We start from the raw sequence: 3647 nt of genomic DNA, 5'->3' as shown, positions 1-3647 counted from the left end.
TGAAAGTGATCAGAAGCTATGAGAAATATAGCCATTAGCAAAATTAGAAGATTCGCCATGGAAAATCATCGGCCTCTAAGCAATCTTGAGTCTCATTGTCCGATATCATCAATTGATCCCAAAATTTTTCTTCTTTTCCGGTACCAAAAGCCGTATTAATTTCCTGCTGTAAATTACTTGCTTTAGGACCCAAATTTACTTGCTGGGGTGAAGAAGATGAAGTAGTTGTATTATTACTCTGCTCATGTTGGATGGTTGTATAATCTGCAAATGAGAAATTAAGCTTAGCTCTAGGACCTCTAAATTCAACAGCTGCTCTGTCATAAGCTCTAGCTGCATCCTCTGCTGTAGTAAAAGTTCCAAGCCATACTCTGGCAGCCCATCTTGGATCTCTAATCTCCGCAGCCCATTTTCCCCATGGTCTCTGTCTCACTCCTCTGCAGTTCTTCTTCTTCGTGACAACCTCGTGTTGTTGTTGTTCTTGTTATCACCAGCAACTAGGGTTCCAAAATAGTCGCAGCCTAAACAACCATTTATTCTGCAGAATTGACAAGGCTCTGGTTCTACAGGAACGCGAAACAAGGGCGGCTCAATAAATCTAGACATACTGTAGAAGGTGATGAAATGGTGGCACTACCACTGATAGTGGTCGTGGTCATAGCGTCTTGAAATTCTTGAGCTGCATCCATGAAAGCAGAACTATGAGTACTACCTGTTATGACATTCTTTAAAGCAGCAGCCATGATTGAAAACTCTTGGTCGTCACTGAATTTGGGCTGTGAAAGATGGTTGATTGAAGCTGTTCTATTGGTTGACCTTTGCATTGTTGAAATTTGAAAAAGCTGAAAACTTTGTCTTTGGGGATCATGATAGTTTTCTGGTTTACCAAGTCTCTTTGCTTTATGTACAAGGGAAAGAGTGAAGACCAACGTGGACAAACAAGTTATACTATAATACACCTTTTGTACACGGGTTTGATTTTAGCTTAGCTGGCATGTAATTAAGTGAGTGGTCTATTGGGCATGTGGGAATTTGGATGATGAAAATGCGGGTCAGGTTTCGGGTAATACCTGATGACATGGCAATAGAGGGTGTGTTCACACGGTGACTGTCACTTTCATGCATGGACGAGCTGGACAGCTTTTGCCGTTTATACTCTGTCCGTCCGTTTCAAAAAAAAAAAGTGTAAGCTTAGAAAAAAAGAAAAACTCAAAATAAGTTTTATCATAGTAATTTAAATTGGCAAGTATTTTTAATTATGCTTTTTAAAAAAATAATCCTCTTTAATATTATTTAATTATAAAAAAAATCTAATAAATAAAAATAATTTAGCAAATTATATATTGTATTTATTTATTTCTTAATTAACGGATTTTTGTTAAGATATCACTTATTTTGAAATTATAAGGGTAGAAAATGACGTAATCTCTTACTCAAAGCAGAGGGTACTTTTGGATTTCTGGGAGACAAGAGTGCGGACAGTATCCAGTCAGATATTTCATTTTGTCTCCTTGAGACCAAGTGGACCAAAGTACCACATCTACCTCGTTGTATCCTTTTTGATCTTCCGTGCTCCTCCTTTCCTCAATTTTATAGGAGTACTATGTAGTAGTATGAATGAACTCAGGGCCGCGAGAAATTAGTTACAGTGCTTATACCTGTATTAATTATGAAGAAATTTATATATTTTTTTTCGTTTCAATTTGTTAATTCATTTAACTTTAAAAGACAAAATTTAAGAAAAGGTTATAAAACTTTTAAACTTGCGGTCCTAAATGACAGCCTTATGATATTTTATGTGTGGTTATAAATTATCATAAAGGTAAAATATTTCAAAATATAGAAAGAGGTCATTCTTTTTTGTGACCGACTAATGTTTAAACAGATTCACATAAATCAAACCTATGAGTATTATTTTATATGGTTTAATTATTGATGTATTAGCTAAATCACATTTTGTCCCACATAAAATAATACATAGATTCCCTCATAACTTATTCATGTATTAGTTATGCGAGTTTCTAAATTACAAACCAAACACCTTACTAATTTGATATATGAATAACTCACCTCATAACCTAAATTACTAAACACAATATTACTTATGCTAGCATTTTAATATACGAATAACTTACTCCTATCCAAAACAAACGAGTTCTCCATTTTTTTTTTTTTTTTTTTTTTTTTTTTTTTAGTAATAAAGATGATTTATTCATTAAACATAATTAAGAGTCATTGCATAGAAGACTGCCTAGGAAACATAATGTTTAAAGTATTAATTTCATTATATATAACTTCTTTCCGGCACTTATGTATCTTTGTGAAATTGTGTTGAAACGCAGATTTAAAAGTTGAGAAAATATATATTGGATAGTGATAGCATATGCTTTAAAACTGTCAATATATAGTATACATATGCACATCTTTTTGGTGCACGAACCTCTAGGTATTGAAAGATTTCAGAATTTATCAAACTAAACTCTCATGACCCAAACTTCTTATTTCCTTGTTCTATTGAGAGCCTCCAAACTACGGGAATCAACCTTTCCAACAATTATAACTGTTTGGGTCTTCAACTACAACATAAGCATATCTTAATTCATCATTTGCAATTTTTGTGACTTCAACTACAACACAAGCATACGTCTAATCTACTATCATTTGCAGTGAGCTGGAGTCCCAAGCTCAGTAGTCAGTCATCGCAGCATAAGGAGATTTTGAGGTACCTGGGCAAACAAGTGAATACAAATCAACTAAGTAAATTAGTTAGAGAGAAGTGCAAAAATTAATATTATGAGTTATAAAGTAAAAGGACGCATAATGGCTATATGTAAGTATAAAAACTTAGCATATGCATATAAGACCTTTTAAATATCCATTCATACAATTCTGCAGAAATATTAAATTACATCCCCAGTTAATGATTTGTTCACGTAATAGAAATTACTGGAGAAACCTTTGGGTGATTTATGTGCAGGTTATTGGTAAAAAGAAAACGAATGATACATGGACACAAAATTTTATCAGGTTTCTTATTGTCCGTCTCTTCATTCTTTCAAAATAATATCAAAACAAACATTTTGCTACCTCTACATACACTGAAGTATAATTTGAAATCTCTAAATGTTAAATCAATGTAGCAGGAACGAATTAGTTGTGTCGTGTACCTTTAAAGCATCATGCGTCCCATATATTCTTGTTTTTCTTTAATCCAGCCTTTCAAAGAGATAGTGCAATGGCAAAAATATAGCAGTTGGAGGTTTACTTTGCTCAAAAACTACTTGAGAAAAACAAGTGAAAGGGTAAGAACCTTTGTAATTAAGAAGATGGTAGTAACAAAAGATAAGAACCAGTTGATAAAAGAAAGTGTCGATGCTTTTGTTTAGTAATAAGCATGAACTGCAATAGGATGACAAAGATAGCAAGATACATATAAAAAAAAAAAAAAAAAAAAAGCTTAAAGTTACACAAAATAATGGCCAGAACTGGGAAGTTATAGTTTAGATGCATCTCATATTTTCATTTTAGTGGCATTAAAATACATAAAGGTTTTTTCACACACTCGTTATCTACATAAATTCACAAAAGAAAGGGGGAAATAGTGGCAGAACTGGGAAGTTAGAGTTTAGATGCATCTCATATTTTCA

The 3647-nt window shown here is 33.1% G+C and overlaps 1 pseudogene; it reads right to left on the bottom strand.

Annotated features, from left to right (window-relative positions):
• Positions 1-9: 9 nt before the first annotated feature.
• Positions 10-847, bottom strand: LOC132049985 (ethylene-responsive transcription factor ERF109-like; annotated as a pseudogene).
• Positions 848-3647: the final 2800 nt, after the last annotated feature.

Source organism: Lycium ferocissimum, chromosome 3 (genome assembly GCF_029784015.1).
Source record: "Lycium ferocissimum isolate CSIRO_LF1 chromosome 3, AGI_CSIRO_Lferr_CH_V1, whole genome shotgun sequence".
Taxonomy (NCBI): Eukaryota; Viridiplantae; Streptophyta; class Magnoliopsida; order Solanales; family Solanaceae; genus Lycium; species Lycium ferocissimum.
The sequence above is the reverse complement of the archived record's forward strand: the minus strand, read 5'-3'. Positions and strand labels throughout refer to the sequence as shown.